Source organism: Equus asinus, chromosome 25, assembly GCF_041296235.1.
Source record: "Equus asinus isolate D_3611 breed Donkey chromosome 25, EquAss-T2T_v2, whole genome shotgun sequence".
NCBI lineage: Eukaryota > Metazoa > Chordata > Mammalia > Perissodactyla > Equidae > Equus > Equus asinus.
The window spans coordinates 34,841,790-34,859,097 of record NC_091814.1 but is presented as its reverse complement, the minus strand read 5'-3'; the positions used below and the strand labels follow the sequence as shown (position 1 = coordinate 34,859,097).

The 17,308-nt window shown below is 35.8% G+C and overlaps 1 protein-coding gene across 9 annotated transcripts in view; it reads right to left on the bottom strand.

Moving 5' to 3' along the window:
- The window catches only part of RPS6KC1 (ribosomal protein S6 kinase C1), a 168,799-nt gene that overhangs the window by 87,919 nt on the left and 63,572 nt on the right, over positions 1–17,308 (bottom strand). The window lies entirely within an intron of this gene.

Below are 17,308 nucleotides of genomic sequence, written 5' to 3'. Positions count from 1 at the left end.
GGATCAACAAAACTGACAAACATTTAGCTAGAGCAACCAAGAAAAAGAGAGAAGACACTACCATCGAAATAACAAACATATCCATCACTCTCAATTAATAATTCTTTATTATGCCTTCATTTTTTAAATATATTTTCACTGGGTATAGAATTCCCAGTTGATAGGGTTTTTTTCCTTTCCATATGTTAAAGATGTTAATCAATTGTCTTCTTGTTTGCATTGTTTCTGACAAGAAATCTGACATCATTCTTATCTTTGTTCTTCAATATATGTCTTTTCTTTCTGCCTGTTTTTAATGTCAAGATTTTCTCTTTATCACTGATTTTGAGTAATTTGATTATAATGTGTCTTGGTGTAGTTTTCATGTTTCTTATTCTCGGGCTGGGTTGGGCTTCTTGGACCCGTAGAATGCTTTTATCAAATTTGGAAAAGTTTCAGGCATTATTTATTCAAATAATTTTCCCCCTCCCTTTTCAGGGGTTACAATTACATGGAGAGAAGTTGTTCCATTGCTTACTGATACTATATTAATTTTTGCTTTATTTATGAATCCTTGTGTTTCATTTTGGATAACTTCTATTGCCATGTCCTCCAGTTCATTAATCCTTTCTTCTGTAGTATCTAATCTGCCACTAATCCCATTCCTTGTATTTTTCATTTCTGATAATATAGCTTTCATCTCCAGAAGTTCAATACGGGTCTTTTTAAAATCTTCCATTTTTCTACTTAACTCTTTGAGCATAATGAATACTCTTATAATAAGTTTTAAAGTCCTTGTCTGATAATTCTAACATCTGTCACTTCAGAGTACATTTTGATTGATTCATTTTTTTCCTCCCTATGGGTCATATTTTTGCTGGTTCTTTGAATGAATGGTAATTTTTTATTAGATGCCAGACATTGTGAATTTTACTATATCATATGGTGAATATTTTTCTAATTCCTACAAATATTGGGCTTCATTGTGAGATAGTTAGGTTTCTTGGAAGCAGTCTGATCCTTCTGATTCTTGCTTCTACGATTTGTTAGGGTGGGCCTAGAGCTAACTGTTACTCCACACTACTGGGGCAAGACTCTTCTGCGTATTCTAGTCAGTGCCCCATGATTGAGGTTTTTGAGACTACTGTCAGGAATAGACACTACTCTCACCGCTGGGTGAGTGTCCAGAATGTTTCCCCTATCCTTTCGCTGAATCTTTCCCTGGTCTTGGGTAGTTTCTCCACATCTATGCACTAATCAGTACTCTGCTGAATATTCCAGAGGACACTCTGCAAATTTCTGTACAGCCATCTCCTCTCTTCATAAAACACTAGACATTAGCCAATGGTCCTGCAAGCTCTAACTGAAAACTCTAGCTTTGGTCTTCCTGGAGTCACAGCTCCATCTCTTCAACTTGGAGTTTGCCATGATCCAGCTGGCTTCCCTCTTCCTGAACCACAGCCTGGAAACTCAAAACAGTAAGCTGGATAATCATGAGACTCACTTCCTTTGTTTCCTGTCTCTCAGAAACCACTGTCCTTCACTGCCTAACGTCCAATGTCTTGAAAACCATGTTACATACATTTTGTCTGGTCTTTCAGTTGCTTCAGGAAGGAAGGTGGATACAGTCCCCATTACCCACCTTGGCCAGCAGTGGAAGTCTTAGTTTTAATGTGGCTACTGGAAAATTTTAAATTACATATGTCTTACATTATATTTCTACTATACAGTGTTATTAGAGATAGTTAATACAATTATATAATGCTGAAATCACCTAAGAAGGTAAGGTAAGGAGCCTAAGAAGGTTCACAACCAAGTCTCAATAAACTTCAATATTTAAAGGTCAAGTGGGGAAGAAGGAGCTGGCAAAGTAGACTTAGAAAGGTCAACCCAAGAATTATTAAAGTAAGAAAAGTGTGGTGTCATTGGAATAATAGAAGAGATTTAGGAAAGCTGAGGTTGTATGAAATAGTCACTGCAGATTGTATACACATGAGTTAACAAAAGAACAATAAGGATAAGTAATACTAATAAAGGCCGAGTTAAGATTGGCAACAATGAATTTATTTTGGTTATCAATTTGTCCAGAGCGTGCAGTTTCTTCCACTGGCACTCAGTTGGCCCAGGTGTCTGCCTCTGTAAGCAAGAAATAAGGAAAACTCATGGATACTCCAAGACAAATGGATAAATTAATCCAGGGCTGGGATTTTGCCACATAAATGTGATAGAACATCAGAAGCAAGATTAAGGTATCTGCCAAAAGACTTTTTAAAATGATGCATCATGAAAACTAAGATAAATAGAGAAATGGAGGACAGCTGAGAAATGCTAGAGAGAAAAAGTGGGTAGGTCAGGCATCTAGAAGGGTTAATAAGTAACTTGAAGACTAGGAAAGTACAAAGTAATGGCACTTATTAAACTGTTTACCACACTCTCTCCTCTGATAACTTATAAGCTCCTCATTGATTTTAGTGAGTATAGTAGTCATCCATTAATGTTTTGTTGAATGAGACTATAAATTGACCCAACTTGTTAGATCACATAATGCAAATTCAACAGTCTATGATCTATATTACTGAACCACTTCATTTAAATGGATTATTACCATATACTGACATGTCACATCTTTGCCCCCTCTCATTATTCATTTTTCTAATCCTGCTTCTTGTTGCTTGGGTAAAGACAGGCGTTTTATTAACAGTGCAAGTCAGGACATTGTTCCCTATCCAAGTACGAGACCAATCAACTAAAAAAAATCCAATTTGGAGTTCTTTGTTTCTAATCTCTAATTTTATCTTTCCTTGGGTACTCAAAGTCTTCACTGTTTTTGTCCTACAGTGTGCTTTTCTTTTGTACAGGAAGAGGTTATTACTGATCTGCACTCATTTAAGATAACTATTTTAGAGCAAGATTTTATTATATTTGTTAGCTTTTTCACCCACAGCCAGTAAAACAGGCATGGTTCTATTAATCAGAGAATAATTTAATGACATCTCATATAGTTGGAAAATCAATTTAATCATAAGTACTTATGACTGTTCTATAATGTTTGGTTAACTACTAAAAATAAGGCAGAGACTACTAAAAGGTAAGAAAATGGGGGCCGGCCTGGTGGTGTAGTGGTTAAGTCCACACGCTCCACTTTGGCGGCCCAGGGTTTGCAGGTTTGGATACCAGGCACAGACCTACACACCGCTCATCAAGCCATGCTGTGGGGGCATCCCACATACAAAATAGAGGAAGACTGGCACAGATGTTAGCTCAAAGCCAATCTTCCTCAAGCAGAAAAAGGAGGATTGGCAACAGATGTTAGCTCAGGGTCAATCTTCTTCAAGAGAAAAAAAAAAAGAAAATGCCCTACAAACATAGAGAAGATAGCCATCTTATAAAAACTATCATGAAACCACCAAGCAATTTTTTGAATGTATCAAGCATCCCCATTTCAAGGCCCCAATTAAAATGATTAAATAGGCAGGACAGCTTGGCCATAAAGAGAGCCTTAACAACTTTCAAAAAAATGAAATCATTCAAACTTCTTTAAACAACATGGAATTAAGATAGAAATCAGTAACAAAAAGATAATTAGAAAAATCTCAACTGCTGGGAAATTAAATAGCCTACTTATCATGGACTTAGAAGTATATTGCTTAGAAGTAATTCATGGGACTTTGAGGGCATTTTGCTAAGTGAAGTAAGTCAGACAGAGAAAGAGACTAATGGACTCCTAAAGATGTCCAGATCCTCACCCAGGAAGCTGTGAATATATTATACTTTACTTGGTTAAAGCAACTTGACAAATGTGATTAAGGTTAAGAATCTGGAGATAGGGCGTTTATCCTGGATTAACAGGGTGGGCCCAACCAAATCACAGGGATCCTTAAAATCAGAAAACCTTTCCTTGCTGAGGATCAGAGTGAGTTGTACCTATGGGAGATGTGAGAGAAAGACAACATTGCTGGCTTTGAAGATGGAGGAAGGCATGCAGGTGGCCCCTAGAAGATGGAAAAGGCAGGGAAACAGATTCTCCCCTAGAGTCTCTGGAAAGGAATACAGTCTGCCCACACAGTCATTTTGGTCCAATGAGACTCACGTCAGATTTCTAACCTGCAGAATCATAAAATAATAGACTTGTGTTGTAAGTTTGTGGTAATTTGTTACAGCTGCAATAGAAAACTAATAAAATGGGATAAATAAAAAAATTAAAACAGAAGGGCCAGCCCCAAGGGCCTATTGGTTCAGTTCAGCGTGCTCTGCTTCGGCGGCCTGGGTTTGGTTCCTGGGCACAGACCTACACCACTCGTCTGTCAGTGGCCATGCTGTGGCAGCAGTGAACATATGAAAAAAAAGAGGAAGATTAGCAGCAGATGTTAGCTCAGCATGAATCTTCGTCAGCAAAGAAAATATTAAAACTTTAAAATAAAATAAAAATAGAAACTATTTTGAACTGATAATAATGAAGATATGACATATCCAAACCTACAGAATGTACCTAAAGCAGTACTTACCAGGAAATTTATAATCTTAAACATATATAGAACAAAAGGCCAAAACTCAAAGACGCAAGATCCTAACTCAAAAAATAAAGAATAGCAAGACCTGAGAAGAAGGGAACTAAAAGAACAGAAATTCATAAAATAGAAAACTAACCTGCAATAGTATTAAAAAAATAAAGAAATGTTGATTCTTTTGAACATTAATAAAACTGATAAATCCCTAATAGGGCCGATTAAGAAAATATAACAAATTACCAATATCAGGAAAGATCCAATAGCTATCAAAAAACACAAAACGATACTAGGAATAATTCTATAATCAATAAATTTGAGGATTTGACACCAAAAGCAAAGGCAACAAAAGCAAAAAATAAACAAGTGCAACTACACCAAACTAAAAAGCTTCTGCAAAGCAACTGAAACCATCAACAAAATGAAAAGGCAACCTACCAAATGGAAGAAAATATCTGCAAATCATATATCTGATAAAGGGTTAATATCCAAAATACATAAAGAACTCACATAACTCAATAGTAAAAAATAAACAGTGTAATTAAAAAATAGGCAGAGGATCTTACAGACATTTTTCCAAAGAAGACATACAGACAGCCAACAGGTACATGAAAAGGTGCTCATCACTCATCCTCAGGGAAATGCAAATCAAAATCACAATGAAAAATCACCTCACATCTGTTAGAATGGCTATCATCAAAAAGACAAGAGAGAAGTGTTGGTGAGGATATGGAGAAAAAAGAACCCTTTTACAATGCTGGTGTGAATGTAAATTGATGCAGCTGTTATGGAAAACAGTATGGAGGCTCCTCAAAAAATTAAAAATGTAACTACCATATGATCCAACTATTCTACTTGTGGATATTTATCCAAAGACAACTAAAACATTTGCTCAGAAAGATATCTCCACCACCACCCCATCAAGTTCATTGCAGCCTTATAGACAATAGTCAGGACATAGAAACAATCTAAGTGCCCAGTGAAGAGTGAATGGATAAAGAAAATGTGGTATACACACACACACACACACACACACACACACACACACACACACACACAGGAATATTATTCAGCCATAAAAAAGAAGGAAATTCTGCCATTTGCAACATGGACAGAACTTGAGGGTATTACACTAAGTAAAATAAGTCAGAAAGACAAAGACAAATACCATATGATCTCACTTATATGTGGGGTAAAAAAATAAGCTCATAGGTTTGGAGAACAAATTGGTGGTTGCCAGAAACAGAAGGTAGCAAGTGGGTTAAATGGGAAACAGGGGTCTAATGGTACAGAGTTCCAGTTAAAAATGAATAAGTCCTGGGGGTGTAATGTACAACATGGTGACTATAGTTAATAATACTGTACTGTATATTTGAAAGTTGCTAAAAGAGCAGATCTTAAAAATTCTCATCACAAGAAAAAAAGTTTTGTTAACTAGGAGTGATGTCAGCATCATGACAAAATGAGCTCTTCCCTTAGACTCTCCCCCAAAGATACAACGAAAAGGACATTCATATACCAACAGAGGACATTCACACAACACAAAAGACGTCTGAGAGACCTATGCAGCCATATGTCTGAAGGTGGAGGTGCTGGGCTGCCAAAAAGTGCACAGAGACAAGGAGATCATCTCTCCCTCCCCCAATGGCAACAACCCAGAGCCTGGGACCATGCACAGCTCTAAGAGGAGAGCAGGGAGGGCAGCCCTCTCTAGGAACACTTCTGCTCTCCAAGTTCCCTCACAGCGCAAGGGAAAGCCCAACATGGAGGTGCCTAAGCTATTGCAGGGGTGTCTTCATCAAGCCAGCACCCTAGGAGAGTAAATAGAAAGGGCACAGTGAGAACGCCTCTGGGATTACACATGTGAAACAAAGTGCCCCTTCTTCCCACCCAGCACTCCAACTCAGCCAGCCAGCCAGAGCACCTGCACATACAATAGAAAAGCAGCTGTGAGTGAGCAAGATGACAGAACACTTCCTAACACATTCTATGAGGCCAATATCACCCTGATCCCAGAGACAGATAAGGATAACATAAAGACAGAAAATTACAGGCCAATATCACTGATGAACATAGATGCAAAAATCCTCAACAGAATATTGGCAAACCAAATACAGCAATACATTAAAAAGATCATACACGATGATCAAGTAAGATTAATACCAGAGACACAGGGATGGGTCAACATCCACAAATCAATCAATGTGATACACCACATTAACAAAATGAGGAATAAAAACCACATGATCATCTCAATATACACTGAGCAAGCATTTGATGCATTATGATGAAAACTCTCAATAAAATGAGTATAAATAAATGGGTATAGAAGTAAAGTACCTCAAACATAATAAAGGCCATATATGGCAAACCCACAGCCAACATCATACTCAATGGTGAAAAACTGAAAGCCATCCCTCTTAGAACAGGAACGAGACAAGGGTGTCCAGCTCACCACTCTTATTCAACAAAGTACTGGAGGTTTTGGCCAGAGCTATTAGGCAAGAAAAAGAAATAAAAGGTATCCAAATTGGCAAGGAAGAAGTGAAACTCTCACTGTTTGCAGATTACATGATTTTATACATAGAAAACCCTAAAGAATCCATCAGAAAACTATTAGAAATAACCAACTACTACAGCAAAGTTGCAGACTACAAAATCAACTTACAAAAATCAGTTGCATTTCTATACTCTAATAACAAACTAACAGAAAGAAAACTCAATAATACAAACCCATTTACTTACTACAAAAAGAATAAAATACCTAGGAATAAATTTAGCCAAGGAGGTGAAAAGACCTATACAATGAAAACTATAAGACATTACTGAAAGAAATCAATGATGACATAAAGAAATGGAAAGATATTCCATGCTCATGGATTGGCTGAAAATAGTTAAAATGTCAATACTACCTAAAGATGGTATTATTTAGAGATTCTAAATACTACCAATTCAATGCAATCCCAATCAGAATCCCAATGACATTCTTCACAGAAATACAACAAAGAATCCTAAAATTCATATGGGGCAATAAAAGACCCCAAATAGCTAAAGCAATCCTGAGAAAAAAAGCACAAAACTAGAGGCATCAAAATCCCTGACTTCAAAATCCCTGACTTCAAAATACACTACAAAGCTGTAGTAATCAAAACAGCGTGGTACTGATACAAAAACAGATACACAGATCAATGCAACAGAATTGAAAGCCCAGAAATAAAATCACACATCTACGGACAGCTAATCTTCAACAAAGGAGCTAAGAACATACAATGGAGAAAGGAAAGTCTCCTTAATAAATGGTGTTGGGAAAACTGGAAAGCCACATGCAAAAGAATGAAAGTAGACCATTATCTTTCGCCATACACAAAAATTAACTCACAATGGATTAAAGACTTGAAGGCAAGAACTGAAACCATAAAACTCCTAGAATAAAATATAGGCAGTACACTCTCTGACATCAGTCTTAGAAGGATCTTTTCAAATACTACGTCTACTCAGACAAGGGAAACAAACGAAAAAATAAACAAGTGGGACTTCATCAGACTAAAGAGCTTCTGCAAGGCAAAAGAAACCACGAACAAAACGAAAAGACAGCCCACCAACTGGCAGAAAATAATTGCAAATCATATATCCAACAAGCGGTTAATCTCCAAAATATATAAAGAACTCATACAACTCAACAACAAAAAACAAAGAACCTAATCAAAAAATGGGGAGAGGATATGAACATTTCTCCAAAGAAGATACACAGATGGCCAATAAGCATGTGAAAAGATGTTCAACATCACTAATCATCAGGGAAGTACATCAAAACTACACTAAAATATCATCTTACACTCGTGAAAATGGCTATAATCACCAAGACAAAAATAACAATTGTTGGAGAGGATGTGGAGATAAAGGAACCCTCATACACTGCTGGTAGGAATGCAAACTGGTGCAGCCACTATGGAAAACAGTATGGAGAGTTCTCAAAAAATTAAAAATAGAAATACCATATGACCCAGCTATCCCACTACTTGGTATTTATCCAAAGAACCTGAAATAAACAATTCAAAGAGACTTATGTACCTTTATGTTCATTGCAGCATTATTCACTATAGCCAAGAAGTGGAAGCAACCCAAGCACCCATCAACTGATGACTGGATAAAGAAGACGTGGTATACATATACAATGGAATACTACTCAGCCATAAAAAGACAAAATCGTCCCATTCACAACAACATGGATGGACCCTGAGGGTATTATGTTAAGCAAAATAAGCCATATAGAGAAAGACAACACCATATGATTTCACTCATACGTAGAAGATAAATTAATACACGGACAAAGAGAACAGATTAGTGGTTACCAGAGGGGAAGAGGGTTGGGAGGTGGACACATGGGGTGAAAGGGCACGTTTATATGGTGACAAATAATAATGTATGACAAATTTCATTTTGATGTTGTAAACTATTATGAATTCAATTTAAAAAATGTGTAACTATGTGGTGATGGATGTTAACAAGATTTAGTATGGTGATCATTTCACAATATATACATATATCAAATCATTAGGTTGTACACCTGAAACTAATATAATGTTATATGACAATTATATTTCAATTTAAAAACTAAAATACAGCAAAGGAGCAGAGATAGATAAATTTGTCTGTTTGTATGAAATAGGCAAATTCTTTGAAAAATACAATTTACCCAAGTTGCTAAAAGAAATATATACAATTTCCACAGTTGGATATCTTTTAAAGAAACAGAATGTAGTATTAAAACCCTTCTCCTGGAACTGTTCTTAAATTTAAGTATGATACTTGCATTGCAGATATGTAGAAAAATGATCTTATTTTCTGGAGACATATACTAGTTATGGGTCAAAGCCATGATATCTATAATTTATTTTTAAATTCAGTAAATATATATATATTTGTATGTGTGTATATAGATATAGATAAATACGAAAAATAAAAATACACACATAAATCTTCAGTAATAGCAACCAAGTTCAGTGATATATAGATCACAAAAGATACAGATCACAACCAAGTAAGTTTAATTCAGAAATGCAAAGGTTGTTGAACATTCAAAAAACCAATCAGTGTGGAATCTCAGGTCAGGAGGAAAAGGGCAGTCACCCAATTTCAAACCTATCCACATAACCTCTCAAAAAACAAACAAAAAATCAAAAGAGCAAATAAAACCACATATGATCCATTATCTTCAGCATTACTAAGAAATGAAGAATACTATGATCTTTGGATTATCTATAAATAGGGAAATAAACCACATCACAACAGAGCTCCCAGGGCCTCACGATTGCAGGCCTGTGAATGTGGAAACTGTGGGAGGAAAAGCTTAAGAGATGTCTAGAGGGGTACACAGGATTTACACCAAAGCACAGAATCAAAAAAAAAAAAAAAAATACCCCCAGAGAGAGACAGTCCAATTAAATGCCAAAATACTAAACACAGGTTGGGACTTCGTAGTTCAAAGCACAGGCTATAAACAAGTGAGTGGAACTAAAAGTGAGAGCTTTGGTAAAGCTTTTCTTCTTGGGAAGAATCAGATATATAAAAAAGGATGCCACATATTGAAGACATGACAATGAAGGGGTGAAGGGAGAGATGGAAATGAGAGGAGAAAGGTAAGGATCCTACAGAAAAAGAGAAACAAGACACCAACCCCTCGCCTCATCACCATGCATAAAATATTGCACAGAGGAGGGGTGAATGGACAGAAAAGGACAGAAACTAAAACTCTGCCCTCGTAAGGACTAAGGACAGAAAAAGGCAAACCTCATGCAATCAGCACTGGTAGAAACAGGGCAGTACCTTTGGAGAGGTAGTAATTGGAAAGGAACCTGAGGAAGTTTCTAGCGTATGGGTCATGTTCTGCTTCTTGATCCAGGTGCCAGTTAGATGGGCGTGCTCCGTGTGTTAAAATACATCAAGCTACGTACTTATGATATGCGCTTTTCTATATATTTAATTACAACTTAATCACAAGTAAAAAGAATAGATATCATGGAGTTCTCTAGAGAATTACAGTCTAAGAAACATATAAGAGAAAACATATGAACAACCATTTTTCTAACAGGAAGCGGGAGAAAGCATATTAAGTGTCACTGTGGGGTCAGAAAGGGTCAGTAGAGAATGACATTCCAATTTGTTCTGTTTGTGTCTGCCTAATAACCCTTCCTCATTTTGATCCACTCCTCTCACATCCTATAGTTAGGCTGTTCAGTTCATGTGCTTCATCAGGGTTTAAATCTAAGATAAAAATCTCTGTTGCAAATGGGATTTATCCCAGGAATGCAAGGGTGGTTTAACATAAGAAAAGCAACATAATACACCACATTAACAGAATGAAGGGGGGAAAAAATGATCACCTCAATTGATGCAGAAAAAGCATTTGAGAGAATCCAACACTCTTTCACGATAAAACCATCCAGAAAACTAGGAATAGAAGGAAACTTCTTCAACGTGATAAAAGGCATCTATGAAAAACCAATAAGTAACATCGTATTCAATTGTCAAAGACTAAAACCTTTCCCTCTAGGATTCAGAATAAGACAAGAATGACCACTTTCCCAATGCTATTAAACATTGTACTGGAACTTCTAGCCAGAGCACTAGGTAAGAAAAAGAAATAAAAAGGTATCCATATTGAAAAGGAACAAGTAAAAACTATATTCATTCACAGATAACATAATCCTATATATAGAAATCCCAAAGAATCCACCAAAAAAAGCTACTAGAGCTAATAAACAAATTTAGCAAGTTGCCAGATATAAAATAAACATACAAAAATCACTTCTGTTTCTATCTACCAGGAATGAGCAATCCAAAAAGAAAATTTTTGAAAGAATTACATTTACAATAGCATTAAAAGAATAAATACCTAGGAATAGATTTAACCAAGGAGGTGAAAGACTCATACACTGAAAACTACAAAACACTGCTGACAGAAATTAAAAAAGATCTAAATAAATGGAAAGATATCCTGTGTTCATGGATTAGAAGACTTAATATCGTTAAGATGGCAGTACTCCCCAAATTTACTTACAGACAATGCAATCGCTATCAAAATTCCAACAGCCTTTTTGCAAAAATTAAAAAGCTGATTTAAAAAATTAATTAAAAACAAAATGTCAATTATACCACAATAAAAAAAAAAAGAAAGAAAAGGTGATTTTCAAATTTATATAGAGTTGTAAGGGGACCCAAATAGACAAAACACTATTGAGAAAGAAGAACAAAGTTCTCAAAAGGGATCCTAAATCAAAAAAGCTGGGAGTCAGTGCATTGAAACACAAGAATATCATACCACCATTGCATATTAAAAATACAGCTTTTGGTCTTATCAGTCTTATACTATACCATACTTTGTACTGAATTAGGCAATCCCTTTTAGATAAAGTAGGCTAGACAATATTTTTGTAGTATCTTCAGAGTTAACAAACACCATAAATAAGTCAAATAAATTTTATTTTTAAACTTACACATTTTCATTTCTGAAATTCAGCAATAAGAAATCATTTGACTTGCTTCCCTTTATCAAACAGACTTACTACCTTTCTCATATATCTATCCATTCTAAAGCAGACAAGTTTATCCTTTGAGTTTCCTAATATTTAAGTAACTCTCACTCAAAGGAATAAATCAATGGCCAAAATTGCTTTTTACAGCAGTTGACTATATATCCTTATGCGTGCACAGAGACTAACCACATTCATAGCGCCTGGACATGTTCTAGAACCAACCCACAATTCTGAGCTAGTCTAAATGACTCAAAGGCAATCTAGAAGTATATATGGGTTTGTGGTTTCTCCAGGAATTCTCTTCCTCATTGTGGGAAGAGGAAGAATAGTCAAGACCCAGTAAGAGACCCAGAATGATACAGTACCTCAGCACACTGGGTCATAGTTTTTGAAATATGTCTGGATATGCCTGAGAGCCCAGCACATGTACCCAGGGATGGGGTAAACTATTAAAAAAAAAATGGCTTGGTATTGCTTATTATACCATTTACCGGACTGAAAATTGTAGAAGATTGTTTGCATCGCTTACCTTAGCTGAATAGTAACATCAGAAATAGTCTCACTGGTCAAAAATATCAACAAGATTATCAAAGAAAAATTAGATGTCAACAACATCCAGGAGCTCTTTTCATTGTAAGATTCATAGTCTATGCAGGAGATTTAAATAGAAACAAAGAGAAGAGATGAGATCTCATTCTGAAGGCTCATCACTCAATTTTATTCTATATTTTTATTTCAAAAAATTTTGTAATCACTATCACTGTACGTGGTACATAGAAGTAATAAAAGTTGGTTGAATGGTCAACTGGATGGATATATGGTTGAATAAGCAAACAAACAAATGGGCAGAAGGAAAAGAATGAATACTCAAAATAAGAAAGTTTAAAATGTTTGATACTGGAGAAGACTTGTTGTTTCTCCATTTCAAATAGCTAATCTAACTGGGGGAGAAATCTGTGAGAAGTAGCACGGTATAGTGGAAAGAAGACAAGATTTGAACTCAGAAAGACCTAGATTTGAATCCTGGCTGAAACCTTTACTGGCTTGTGTCATTAAGCAAATTGCTTACTTTATGTAAGTTTTAGTTTTCTCCACCTGTAAAATGGGGATTACAGTATCTACCTTACAAACACAATACACCAGAAATGTTGGCACCTGGAACAAACTAAACAAAACCAGCTCTCAAATCAATTCTGTAATTCAAAATGTAGCCCACAGATGGGTGTTACTAACAATGCTCGCCATCTGGTAGCTTCCTGTTTTAAATAATTACTCTTGCTAACTAGGTGCCAAGCTTTTAGAATCATTACATTAAATGTTTGCACCCTCTGAATTTTGGTGTCCTTAGACAAAGTCCATTATGACCAGCCATAGTTCAGCATATAAGCTCGTTCTGAGGATTAAAAATAACATTAAGAAAAATCTCTGGTACAGTGACAGGTATGTAATAGATAATATATTATTGATGTTATTTAAACATTTCATTCATACCTTTATGTCATGTATTTGCCACTCTACATTATCACAACTATTTATTCCAATAAGCCCACACTGAGAATACAGATTAATCATATGAGCCACTTGCAGAACTACATAAACAAGACAGAAATGAAAGGATATGTACTGAAATACTCTCTTCAAAGATTCAAGTTGATTCCTTCAATCTTGACTTTTGCATTTTTTATCTTAAATCCACAAAGACCTGAGGACTTAGAAGAGTAGAAAGTACCCTAATTTCAAGAGCCATTTCTAGACTGAGGGAATAAGTAAAGCGTTGGGTTCAAAAAGAGAATTCAAAGTTACTACTATCAGGGTACGCTTCTTCTCTGCTAGACGAGCAAGCAGAACTGCTGCTATTGTGTTTGCCATCTAGTCTCAGCTGTGCAAACACCAGTTAGGTAAGAAAAACATCGAGCCATCTTTATTAGATGTACAAACAACCCAGATAAACTCCTCTAGGGTGAACAGTTTACTTAAGATGACTATAGTATTCAGGATAACAAAATTTGCCAACTCATAAGAATCCCTGTATAAAGCACTCCTATATAGCTCTGAACAATTATTTTCTCTGGATTATTAAATACCCAGAAATATTATTTTATCATGGAGCATGCCAGTCCAAACAAAGGTCACAGGTCACAATTCTCACAGCAAGAGTTAAATTAAAATGATTCATAGGTATTACTGGTTATAGTGATGTTTCAATAACAGTTTTGCCACACTAGAACAAACTATCCCCAAGGAAACATCTCTTCTGCTCATAAACGTCAAGTCAGCTTGTAAGCTAGAGCCTCCAATTTTCTCACAAATTAAAGAATAATGTCCATCATACTCAACATCACATTCAACAGTGATAAGCTGAAAGGTTTTCCTCTAAAATCAGGAACAAAACAAGGATGCCCACTTTCGTCACTCTATTCAACATAGTACTGGAAGTCCTAGCCAGAGCAATTAGGCAAGAAAAAGAAATAAAAGGCATCTAAATCAGAAAAGAAGAAGTAAAACTGTCTCTATTTGCAGATGACCTGATACTACACATAGAAAACCCTAAAGACTCCACCCAAAAACTGTTAGAACTAATAAACAAATTCAGTAAAGCTGCAGGATACAAAATCAATATACAAAAATCAGCTGTGTTTCTATATACTAATAATGAACTATCAGAAAGAGAAATTAAGAAAACAATCCCATTTATGTTTGCATCAAAAAGAATAAAATACTAAGGAAAAATTTAACCAAGGAGGTGAAAGATCTGTACACTGAAAATTATAACTCATTGAAGACAAAAATAAATGAAAATATATTCCATGCTCATGAACTGGAAGACGTAATATTGTTACATGTCCATACTTCCCAAAGCTATCTACAGATTCAATGCAATCTACATCAAAATTCTAATGGTATTTTTCACAGAAGTAGAAGAAACAATCCTAAAATTTGTATGGAACCACAAAAGACCCTGAAAAGCCAAAGCAATCTTGAGAAAAAAGAACAAAGCTGGAGGCATGAAATTTCCTGATTTCAAACTATATTATAAAGCTATAGTATAGTATTGTATAGTAATCAAAACAGTATGGTATGGGCATAAAAAAGACACATAGACCAAAGGAACAAAATAGAGAGCCCAGAAATAAACCCACCCATATATGGTCAATCAATTCATGACTAAGAAGCCAAAAATATACACTACGGAAAGGATAGTCTCTTCAGTAAGTTGTGCTGGGAAAAATGGACAGCCACATGAAAAAGAATGACACTGGACCTATATCTTACACCACACACAAAAGCAACTCAAAATGGATTAAAGACTTGAATGTACGACCTGAAACCATAAATTCCTAGGAGAAAACACAGGAGAGTAAGCTCCTTGACATGGCTCTTGGCAATGATTTTTCTGGGTTTGACCCCAAAAGCAAAGGCAACAAAAACAAAAATAAATAAGTGAGACTATATCAAACTAAAAAGTTCTGCATAGAAAAGGAAACCATCAACAAAATGAAAAGGCAACCTACCAAATGAAAGGAAATATTTGCAAATCATATATCTGATAAGGGGTTAAAATACAAAGAACTCACACAATTCAATATCAAAAAAAACAATCTGATTAAAAAATGGGCAGAGAAACTGAATAGACATTCTCCCAAAGACGACATACAAATGTCAAATTTCAGGTACATGAAAAGGTACTTAATATCAATCATTATCAGGGAAATCCAAATCAAAACCACAATGCGATACCACCTCACACCTATTAAATTGGCTTTCACCAAAAAGAGGTAAGAAATGTTGGCGAGGATGTGGAGAAAAGGGAACTCTTGTATACTGTTGGTGGGAATGTAAACTGGTACAGCCACTATGGAAAACAGTAAGGAGGCTCCTCAAAAAACTAAAAATAGAATTATCATATGATCTAACAATTCCACTTCTAGGTATATATCTGAAGGAAACAAAATCACTATCTTGAAGAGATATCAGCACTCCCATGTTAATCACAGCATTATTTACAATAGCCAAGACACGAAAATAACCTAAGGGTCCATCAATGGATGAATGGATAAGGAAAATGTGGTATATGCAGTCACATACCGCATAACGACATTAGGTCAACAATGGACCACATATGACAGCAGTCCCCTAAGATTAGTACCATACAGCCTAGGTGTGTAGCAGGCTAGACCATCTAGGTTTGTGTAAGTACACTCTATGATGTTCGCACAATGACGAAATTGCCCAAGGATGCATTTCTCAGAAAATATCCCCACTGTTAAGTGACACATAACCGTACATTTAACGGGATATTATTCAACCATAAAAATGAAGAAAATCCTGCCATTTGAGACACCATGGATGGACCTTGAGGGCATTATGCTAAGGGAAATAACTCAGACAGAGAAAGACAGATACTGTACATTCTCACTTATATGTGAAATCTAAAAAGAACCAAACTCATAGAAACAGAGAACAGATCGGTGGTTGCCAGATGCAAGAGGTGGGGGATAGGTGAAATGGGTGAGGATGGTCAAAAGATACGAACTTCCATTTATAAGATTAATATGTTCTGGGGATGTAATGTACAACATGTGACTACAGTTAACAATACTGTATCATATATTTGAAAGTTGCTAAGAGAGTAGACCTCAAAAGTTCTCACTACAAGGAAAAAGATTTCTAACTATGTGAGGTGATGCATGCTAACTAAACTTACTGTGGTAATTATTTCACAATATATACATATATCAAATCATGATATATACCTTTAATATAATGCTATATGTCAATCATATCCCAATAAAACTGGGGGAAAAATTTTTTTTAAAAAGAATAATGTCCGTGTGTCTGTTAGGTGTTGACTGGTATACTTGTAAACACAATCCACAGACCAGAAGTACTGCTCTGACATTACATTTGACACATAGTTAAACGTATAACCATGAGGACTGAAACAGAGGTTATTTTACATATTGGTTAAAAATTAGAATTCTGTGATTATGATTCCCATGGTTTGTATAAATAAAAATTGGTCACGTTATGAATAAACAATAAAAGGCTAATAACTTTTTGGATTTGATGGCACATTAACAATAAAAACCAATCCGGGGGGCCAGCCTGGTGGCATAGTGGTTAAGTTCATGTGCTCCACTTTGGTTGCCCAGGGTTCATGGGTTCGGATCCCAGGTGTGGACCCACACACTGCACATCAAGCCATGCTGTAGAAGCATCCCACATACAAAACAGAGGAAGACTGGCACAGATGTTAGCTTAGGGACAATCTTCCTCAAGCAAAACAAA